The sequence below is a fragment of the Oncorhynchus mykiss genome, unplaced genomic scaffold (genome assembly GCF_013265735.2).
Source record: "Oncorhynchus mykiss isolate Arlee unplaced genomic scaffold, USDA_OmykA_1.1 un_scaffold_219, whole genome shotgun sequence".
NCBI lineage: Eukaryota > Metazoa > Chordata > Actinopteri > Salmoniformes > Salmonidae > Oncorhynchus > Oncorhynchus mykiss.
In genome coordinates, this window is record NW_023493688.1 from 524,000 (window position 1) to 533,999 (window position 10,000).

General features: G+C 44.1%; 1 protein-coding gene across 1 annotated transcript in view; it reads left to right on the top strand.

The window, feature by feature from the left end:
* The window catches only part of LOC110516582 (polycystin-1-like), a gene marked incomplete at its 3' end in the record, with an annotated part of 111,461 nt that overhangs the window by 49,147 nt on the left and 52,314 nt on the right, over positions 1-10,000 (top strand).

The window sequence follows — 10,000 nt, forward strand, 5'->3', positions numbered from 1 at the left end:
TCTGATTTATCTCTAGAGAAACTGAGCATTGATCTGATTTATCTCTAGAGAAACTGAGCATTGATCTGATTTATCTCTAGAGAAACTGAGCATTGATCTGATTTATCTCTAGAGAAACTGAGCATTGATCTGATTTATCTCTAGAGAAACTGAGCATTGATCTGATGTATCTCTAGAGAAACTGAGCATTGAGCAGAAAATATTATAATTGAACCGACGTCGGTAAAGTAGTTGTTTACATTTTTTTAATAAGAATAACAGAAATGTCAGTTAATTGCTCAGCGCTAGTAGCAGTTCAGAAGAAATGAGTTGTAACTAGTTGTAACACAGAGGATTGTATCTGACATCAGTGGGTGGTCCTGACTGTACAGCTAGAAGGTTTTATACCGTCAGAGGAATGAGGAAATATAGTCAGAGGAAGTGTGATATGTTCTAGAATGTGTAGAGGAAGTGTGATGTGTTCTAGAATGTGTAAAGGAAGTGTGATATGTTCTAGAATGTGTAAAGGAAGTGTGATATGTTCTAGAATGTGTAAAGGAAGTGTGATGTGTTCTAGAATGTGTAAAGGAAGTGTGATATGTTCTAGAATGTGCAGAGGAAGTGTGATATGTTCTAGAATGTGTAAAGGAAGTGTGATATGTCCTAGAAATGTGTAGAGGAAGTGTGATATGTTCTAGAATGTGTAGAGGAAGTGTGATATGTTCTAGAATGTGTAAAGGAAGTGTGATATGTTCTAGAATGTGTAAAGGAAGTGTGATATGTTCTAGAATGTGTAAAGGAAGTGTGATATGTTCTAGAATGTGTAAAGGAAGTGTGATATGTTCTAGAATGTGTAAAGGAAGTGTGATATGTTCTAGAATGTGTAGAGGAAGTGTTGGTCTAGCTGGTCCACGTGCAGACTGGCTCTGTGATGGGTGTGTGTTCTCTGTAGGACACACACACACACACACACACACACACACACACACACACACACACACACACACACACACACACACACACACACACACACACACACACACACACACACACACACACAGAGGGTTCTCTGTTCTGGTCTCTACCAGTCATATAAACACAGCTGCACCACAACCATAGGAGGAGTCCTCCACAGTTCACTCTGTGTGTGTGTGTGTGTGTTTGCCTCACTGCTCCACACCCATCATTAATCTGAGGGCTGAGGCTCTGCTCTTAGGAGGGGGGGGGGGGGGGGGGGGGTATGCTGTTAAAAAGTCTACAGACGGTTGAATCTCTACAGTATAGATGGACTACAGTCTACCTGGTTGAACATACAGTATAGATGGACTACAGTCTACCTGGTTGAATCTCTACAGTATAGATGGACTACAGTCTACCTGGTTGAATCTCTACAGTATAGATGGACTACAGTCTACCTGGTTGAATCTCTACAGTATAGATGGACTACAGTCTACCTGGTTGAATCTCTACAGTATAGATGGACTACAGTCTACCTGGTTGAACATACAGTATAGATGGACTACAGTCTACCTGGTTGAATCTCTACAGTATAGATGGACTACAGTCTACCTGGTTGAACATCTACAGTATAGATGGACTACAGTCTACCTGGTTGAACATCTACAGTATAGATGGACTACAGTCTACCTGGTTGAATCTCTACAGTATAGATGGCCTACAGTCTACCTGGTTGAACATCTACAGTATAGATGGCCTACAGTCTACCTGGTTGAATCTCTACAGTATAGATGGACTACAGTCTACCTGGTTGAATCTCTACAGTATAGATGGACTACAGTCTACCTGGTTGAATCTCTACAGTATAGATGGACTACAGTCTACCTGGTTGAATCTCTACAGTATAGATGGACTACAGTCTACCTGGTTGAATCTCTACAGTATAGATGGACTACAGTCTACCTGGTTGAACATACAGTATAGATGGACTACAGTCTACCTGGTTGAATCTATACAGTATAGATGGACTACAGTCTACCTGGTTGAATCTCTACAGTATAGATGGACTACAGTCTACCTGGTTGAACATACAGTATAGATGGACTACAGTCTACCTGGTTGAATCTCTACAGTATAGATGGACTACAGTCTACCTGGTTGAATCTCTACAGTATAGATGGACTACAGTCTACCTGGTTGAATCTCTACAGTATAGATGGACTACAGTCTACCTGGTTGAATCTCTACAGTATAGATGGACTACAGTCTACCTGGTTGAACATACAGTATAGATGGACTACAGTCTACCTGGTTGAATCTCTACAGTATAGATGGACTACAGTCTACCTGGTTGAACATACAGTATAGATGGACTACAGTCTACCTGGTTGAATCTCTACAGTATAGATGGACTACAGTCTACCTGGTTGAACATACAGTATAGATGGACTACAGTCTACCTGGTTGAATCTCTACAGTATAGATGGACTACAGTCTACCTGGTTGAATCTCTACAGTATAGATGGACTACAGTCTACCTGGTTGAATCTCTACAGTATAGATGGACTACAGTCTACCTGGTTGAATCTCTACAGTATAGATGGACTACAGTCTACCTGGTTGAACATACAGTATAGATGGACTACAGTCTACCTGGTTGAATCTCTACAGTATAGATGGACTACAGTCTACCTGGTTGAATCTCTACAGTATAGATGGACTACAGTCTACCTGGTTGAATCTCTACAGTATAGATGGACTACAGTCTACCTGGTTGAACATACAGTATAGATGGGCTACAGTCTACCTGGTTGAATCTCTACAGTATAGATGGACTACAGTCTACCTGGTTGAATCTCTACAGTATAGATGGACTACAGTCTACCTGGTTGAACATACAGTATAGATGGACTACAGTCTACCTGGTTGGACATCTACAGTATAGATGAACTACAGTCTACCTGGTTGAACATACAGTATAGATGGACTACAGTCTACCTGGTTGAATCTCTACAGTATAGATGGACTACAGTCTACCTGGTTGAATCTCTACAGTATAGATGGACTACAGTCTACCTGGTTGAATCTCTACAGTATAGATGGACTACAGTCTACCTGGTTGAATCTCTACAGTATAGATGGACTACAGTCTACCTGGTTGAACATACAGTATAGATGGACTACAGTCTACCTGGTTGAATCTCTACAGTATAGATGGACTACAGTCTACCTGGTTGAATCTCTACAGTATAGATGGACTACAGTCTACCTGGTTGAACATCTACAGTATAGATGGACTACAGTCTACCTGGTTGAATCTCTACAGTATAGATGGACTACAGTCTACCTGGTTGAACATACAGTATAGATGGACTACAGTCTACCTGGTTGAATCTCTACAGTATAGATGGACTACAGTCTACCTGGTTGAACATACAGTATAGATGGACTACAGTCTACCTGGTTGAATCTCTACAGTATAGATGGACTACAGTCTACCTGGTTGAACATCTACAGTATAGATGGACTACAGTCTACCTGGTTGAACATCTACAGTATAGATGGACTACAGTCTACCTGGTTGAATCTCTACAGTATAGATGGACTACAGTCTACCTGGTTGAACATACAGTATAGATGGACTACAGTCTACCTGGTTGAACATACAGTATAGATGGACTACAGTCTACCTGGTTGAACATCTACAGTATAGATGGACTACAGTCTACCTGGTTGAATCTCTACAGTATAGATGGACTACAGTCTACCTGGTTGAACATCTACAGTATAGATGAACTACAGTCTACCTGGTTGAATCTCTACAGTATAGATGGACTACAGTCTACCTGGTTGAATCTCTACAGTATAGATGGACTACAGTCTACCTGGTTGAATCTCTACAGTATAGATGGACTGCAGTCTATCTGGTTGAATCTCTACAGTATAGATGGACTACAGACTACACTCTTCTCTCCTCCTCTTTTCTCTCCTCTTCTCTCCTCCTTCTCTGCTCTCCTCCTCTTCTCTCCTCCTCTCCTCTTCTCTCCTCCTCTCCTCATCTCCTTTTCTCTCCTCTCCTCCTCTCCTCTCCTCTTTTCCTCTCCTCTCCCCCTCTCATCTTCTCTCCTCCTCTTCTCTCCTCCTCTTCCACCTCTTCTCTCCTCCTCTTCTCTCCTCTCCTCCTCTCCTCTCCTCTTTTCCTCTCCTTCTCCTCCTCCTCTCCTCCTCTCCTCTCCTCTTTTCCTCTCCTTCTCCTCCTCTCCTCTCCTCATCCCCTCTTCTCTCCTCCTCTCCTCTCCTCTCCTCTCCTCTCCTCTCCTCTCCTCTCCTCTCTTTTCCTCTCCTTCTCCTCCTCTCCTCTCCTTCTCCTCCTCTCCTCTCCTCATCTCCTCTTCTCTTCCTCTCCTCTCTTCCTCCTCTCCTCTCCTCTTTTCCTTTCCTTCTCCTCATCTCCACTCCTCATCTCCTTTCCTCTCCTTCTCCTCCTCATCTCCTCTTCTCTCCTCCTCTCCTCTTCCTCTCCTCTCCTCCTCTCCTCCTCTCCTCTCCTCTCCTTCTCTCCTCTCCTCTCATCTCCTCTTTTCCTCTCCTTTTCCTCTCCTCCTCTCCTCTCCTCTTTTCCTCTCCTTCTCCTCCTCTCCTCTCCTCTCCTCTCCTCATCTCCTCTTCTCTCCTCCTCTCTTTTCCTCTCCTTCTTCTCCTCTCCTCTCCTTCTCCTCCTCTCCTCATCTCCTCTTCTCTTCCTCTCCTCTCTTCCTCCTCTCCTCTCCTCCTCTCCTCTCCTCTTTTCCTCTCCTTCTCCTCATCTCCACTCCTCATCTCCTCTTCTCTCCTCCTCTCCTCTCCTCTCCTCTTTTCCTCTCCTTCTCCTCCTCATCTCCTCTTCTCTCCTCCTCTCCTCTTCCTCTCCTCTCCTCTCCTCTCCTCTCCTCTCCTCTCCTCTCCTCTCATCTCCTCTTTTCCTCTCCTTTTCCTCTCCTCCTCTCCTCTCCTCATCTCCTCTTCTCTCCTCCTCCTCCTCCTCTCCTCTCCTCTCCTCTCCTCTCCTCTCCTCTCCTCTCCTCTCCTCTCCTCTCCTCTCCTCTCCTCTCCTCTCCTCTCCTCTCCTCTCCTATTTTCCTCCTCTCCTCTCCTCTCCTCTCCTCTCCTCTCCTCTCCTCTCCTCTCCTCTCTTCTTCTCTCCTCTCCTCTCCTCTCCTCTCCTCTCCTCTCCTCTTTCTCCTGCCTCCTCTCCTCTTTCTCCTGCCTCCTCTCCTCTCCTCTCCTCTTCTCCTCTCCATCTTATGTAAGAACTCACTTCTTCATTGTTTTCTTTTTGGCACAAAGACCTCATTTTCTCTCCCCTCTATTTTCCTCAGTTCTAGTTTTCTCCAGATGTGAGTGTTTGGCTGCTGGAGCCCTACAGAGAGAAGTTTGAAAAATAACAAGAGAATGTGTGTGTGTGTATCGAGAATAGGAGAAAGCGAGACGAAAAGAGAGAGAGGGAAAGCGGTAGAGACATTTGAAAAATAACAAGAGAAATGGGTGTGAGTGTGTAACGAGAGAAGAGAGTGTATAACAGCCAGCGAAAGAGATACAACCAATTGGAGAGAGAGAGAGAGAGAGAGAGACAGAGAGAGAGAGAGAGAGGGAGGGAAAAAGACAGAGAGAGAGAAGGAGAGAGAGAGACAGAGAGAGAGAGAGGGAGAGAGAGGGAGAGAGAGGGACAGAGAGAGACAGAGATAGAGAGGGAGAGAGAGAGACAGAGAGAGACAGAGAGAGAGAGAGAGAGACAGAGAGAGACAGAGAGAGAGAGGGAGGGAGGGAAAGAGAGAGAGAGGGAGAGAGAGAGAGACATATAGAGAAATGTCCTCCTGTGTGCTACCTATATCCCCCCAATAGAATCCCCATACTGTAATGAAGACAGATTCTCCATCCCGGAGGGGGAAATCAATCATTTCCAGGCCCAGGGACATGTACTAGTCTGTGGCGACCTAAATACCAGAACCGAACAAGAACCTGACACCCTCAGCACACAGAGGGACAAACACCTGCCTGCAGGTGACAGCATTCACTCCCCCATATACCCCCTAGGCACAACTATGACAACATAACCAACAGAAACGGGTCACAACTCCTGAAGCTCTGTCGCACGCTGGGTATGTACATAGTCAATGGTAGGCTTTGATGGGACTCCTATGGTAGGTACACCTACAGTTCATCCCTTGGCAGTAGTACTGTAGACTACTTTATCACTGACCTCAACCCAGAGTCTCTCAGAGCGTTCACAGTCAGCCCACTAACACCCGTATCAGACCACAGCAAAATCACAGTCTACTTGAACAGAGCAATACTCAATCATGAGGCATCAAAGCTTAAGGTACTGAGTAACATTAAGAAATGCTATAGATGGAAGGAATGTAGTTTGGAAACCTACCAAAAAACAATTAGGCAACAACAAATTCAATCCCTTTTAGACAATTTCCTGGGTAAAAAGTTCCACTGTAATAGTGAAGGTGTAAACTTGGCAGTAGAAAATCTTAACAGTATATTTGACCTCTCAGCTTCCCTATCAAATCTAAAAATCTCAAATAGAAAACCGAAGAAAATTAACAATAATGACAAATGGTTTGATGAAGAATGCTAAAAATCTAAGAAAGAAATTGAGAAACCTGTCCAACCAAAAACATAGAGACCCAGAAAACCTGAGTCTGCGCCTTCACTATGGTGAATCACTAAAACAATACAGAAAACCTGAGTCTACGCCTTCACTATGGTGAATCACTAAAACAATACAGAATACCTGAGTCTACGCCTTCACTATGGTGAATCACTAAAACAATACAGAAAACCTGAGTCTGCGCCTTCACTATGGTGAATCACTAAAACAATACAGAATACCTGAGTCTACGCCTTCACTATGGTGAATCACTAAAACAATACAGAAAACCTGAGTCTGCGCCTTCACTATGGTGAATCACTAAAACAATACAGAATACCTGAGTCTACGCCTTCACTATGGTGAATCACTAAAACAATACAGAATACCTGAGTCTACGCCTTCACTATGGTGAATCACTAAAACAATACAGAAAACCTGAGCCTTCGCCTTCACTATGGTGAATCACTAAAACAATACAGAAATACACTACGGAAAAAGAAGGAACAGCACGTCAGAAATCAGCTCAATCAGTCAACAGCAACCTTGGGAAAATCCTCTGCATTATCATTAACAGCAGACTCGTACATTTCCTCAATGAAAACAATGTACTGAGCAAATGTCAAATTGGCTTTTGACCAAATTACCGTACAACAGACAATGTATTCACCCTGCACACCCTAATTGACAACCAAACAAACCAAAACAAAGGCAAAGTCTTCTCATGCTTTGTTGATTTCAAAAAAGCCTTCAATTCAATTTGGCATGAGTATGGAAAGTGGTGTTGGGGGTAAAACATACGACATTATAAAATTCATATACACAAACAACAAGTGTGCGGTTAAGATAGGCAACAAACACACACATTTCTTCCCACAGGGCCGTGGGGTGAGACAGGGTTACAGTTTAAGCCCCACCCTCTTCAACATATAAATCAACAAATTGGCGCGGGCACTAGAACAGTAGAAAGAACTGCAGAACCCGGCCTCAACCTTCTAGAATCTGAAGTCATATGTCTACTGCTGATGATCTGGTGCTTCTGTCCCCAACCAAGGAGGGCCTACAGCAGCACCTAGATCTGTCACCAACCAAGGAGGGCCTAACGCAGCACCTAGATCTGTCACCAACCAAGGAGGGCCTACAGCAGCAACTAGATCTGTCACCAACCAAGGAGGGCCTACAGCAGCAACTAGATCTGTCACCAACCAAGGAGGGCCTAACGCAGCACCTAGATCTGTCACCAACCAAGGAGGGCCTACAGCAGCAACTAGATCTGTCACCAACCAAGGAGGGCCTACAGCAGCAACTAGATCTGTCACCAACCAAGGAGGGCCTACAGCAGCAACTAGATATTCTGCACAGATTCTGCCAGACCTGGGCCCTGACAGTAAATCTCAGTAAGACCAAAATAATGGTGTTCCAAAAAAGGTCCAGTCACCAGGATCACAAATACAAATTCCATCTAGACACCGTTGCCCTAGAGCACACAAAAAACTATACATACCTTGGCCTAAAAATCAGCGCCACAGGTAACTTCCACAAAGCTGTGAACAATCTGAGAGACAAGGCAAGAAGGGCATTCTATGCCATCAAAAGAAACATACATTTCAACATACCAATTAGGATTTGGCTAAAAATACTTGAATCAGTCATAGAGCCCATTGCCCTTTATGGTTGTGAGGTCTGGGGTCCGCTCACCAACCAAGACTTCACAAAATGGGACAAACACCAAATTGAGACTCTGCACGCAGAATTCTGCAAAAATATCCTCTGTGTACAACGTAGAACACCAAATAATGCATGCAGAGCAGAATTAGGCCGATACCCACTAATTATCAAAATCCAGAAAAGAGCAGCTAAATTCTACAACCACCTAAAAGGAAGTGATTCACAAACCTTCCATAACAAAGCCATCACCTACAGAGAGATGAACCTGGAGAAGAGTCCCCTAAGCAAGTTGGTCCTGGGGCTCTGTTCACAAACACAAACACACCCAACAGAGCCCCAGGACAACAGCACAATTAGACCCAAGCAAATCATGAGAAAACAAAAAGATAATTACTTGACACATTGGAAAGAATTAACAAAAAAACAGAGCAAACTGGAATGCTTGTAAGGGTTTTCCTGTGGTGAAGGAGAAGCGGACCAGAATGCAGTGCGGTGGTTATTCATGTTCTTTAAGGAACTAGACATGAAATAACACGATGCCTGACATTTTTTGGGGCTGACTCTCGGGCTTCCATCCACGCCGCCGTGCTGCCTCCTCATACCAGCGCCTGTCCGCCTTCGCCGCCTCCTTTCTTTGGGGCGGCGATATTCTCCAGGCTGAGCCCAGGGTCCCTTTACCATCCAACTCATCCTCCCATGTCCAGTACTCCTCGCGCTGCTCCTGCTGCCGCTGCCTGACACCACGCCGCTTGGTCCTGTTGTGGTGGGTGATTCTGTAACGGTTCTCTAGTGGTGAAGTAGAGGCGGACCAAAACGCAGCGTGGTTTCTATTCATGGTCTTTAATAAAGAAACTGTACATTAATGAACTAACAAAACAACAAATGTGCGAAAACCTAAAACAGTCCTATCTGGTGCAAACACAGAGACAGGAACAATCACCCACAAACACACAGGGAAACCCAGGCTACCTAAGTATGATTCTCAATCAGAGACAACTACTGACACCTGCCTCTGATTGAGAACCGTACTAGGCCGAAACATACAAATCCCCAAATCATAGAAAAACAAACATAGACTGCCCACCCCAACTCACGCCCTGACCATACTAAATAAATACAAAACAAAGGAAATAAAGGTCAGAACGTGACACTGCTGTTTGGCCCTAAACAGAGAGTACACAGCGGCAGAATACCTGACCACTCTGACTGATCCAAACTTAAGGAAAGCTTTGACTATGTACAGACTCAGTGAGCATAGCATTGCTATTGAGAAAGGCCGCCGTAGGCAGACATGGCTCTCAAGAGAAGACAGGCTATGTGCTCACTGCCCACAAAATGAGGTGGAAACTGAGCTGCACTTCCTAACCTCCTGTCCAATGTATGACCATATTAGAGAGACATATTTCCCTCAGATTACACAGATCCACAAAGAATTCGAAAACAAATCCAATTTTGAAAAACTCCCATATCTACTGGGTGAAATACCACAGTGTTCCATCACAGCAGCAAGATTTGTGACCTGTTGCCACGAGAAAAGGTCAACCAGTGAAGAACACACACCATTGTAAATGCAAAACATATTTATGCTTATTTATTTTCCCTTGTGTAACCATTTGTACATTGTTACAACACTGTATATATATATATATATATATATATAATATGACATTTGTAATGTGTGTGTGTGTGTAAGGTGTGTGTTCTCTATAATGTGTGTGTCTGTGAGGTGTGTGTTCTCTATAATGTGTGTGTCTGTGA